Below are 937 nucleotides of genomic sequence, written 5' to 3'. Positions count from 1 at the left end.
GAACAGCTGCCCAGCAAAGTATTTGAGTCAGTCCCCTTCCTCTAGAGGCTCACTTCATTTCAGGGTGGGAGATTTAATGCCAATCCTGCTTATTCTCCCAGGTTGATGTGTGTGTCAGGTTTCCATTAATCCTGTTTTAACCTCCTCCTTCACGTGCTTCTTCATTTCAAACTGCTCCTTCTCCACACCCTTTTAGTTCAGGTCTTCTTCACTCCTTACCCTCTATTTCCATATTTCCAAACACTTCCATTTCCCAATTTTTTTTGCATTTATTTGTGAAGTATTCTTACAGAACACCAACTCCACCCTGCCCTCTGTGCACATGCAAACAGAACACAAAACCAAATGATCTTAATAAATTATAGGACTTGTAAAAAAAAAATAGTTTATTTTCCAGCCTACAGCAGTTTGCTGCAAAGCCCTTTTCCCCAATTGTAGACAACATAATTACACACACACACACACACACTCTCCCCCTCTCAGGTAGTTGTTTGGCTGCCAGCCTGATAAATAAATGCCCACATTGTAGGAGGGAACATTAGACAGGCAGTACTTTAACTCATTACATGAACATTAAAAGGCATATTAGTATTTTAAGATACTATTTTATTGCATTCAGAAGCCACTGGAAATATTTTTCTAAATTAGCTGCTATAAGAGCTCTAAACTTAAAAATGTGTGAAAATTATAGTTCCCCGCCCCATCCCAATCCAACCTGTATTATAAAATAAACTTACTGCCAATGCAGCCTTCTCCAGAAATAAAAACTTTCAGTATGTGCTGGGGGAGGTTTTTAAAAGGAAGGGGAAAGCTCACACCAGTGATAAATTTGGTCAGTAAAATTACTTTTATTCTTTTTTTTTTTTTTAAATAGAAGGGCTTATACAATTGAGTATAAATATCTTTGAAGAACATGGAAATGAAATGAAAAAAAGTG

Source organism: Neopelma chrysocephalum, unplaced genomic scaffold, assembly GCF_003984885.1.
Source record: "Neopelma chrysocephalum unplaced genomic scaffold, ASM398488v2 Primary Assembly neopelma1_253, whole genome shotgun sequence".
In the NCBI taxonomy this organism is placed as follows: Eukaryota; Metazoa; Chordata; class Aves; order Passeriformes; family Pipridae; genus Neopelma; species Neopelma chrysocephalum.
This window is presented reverse-complemented; position numbering follows the sequence as displayed.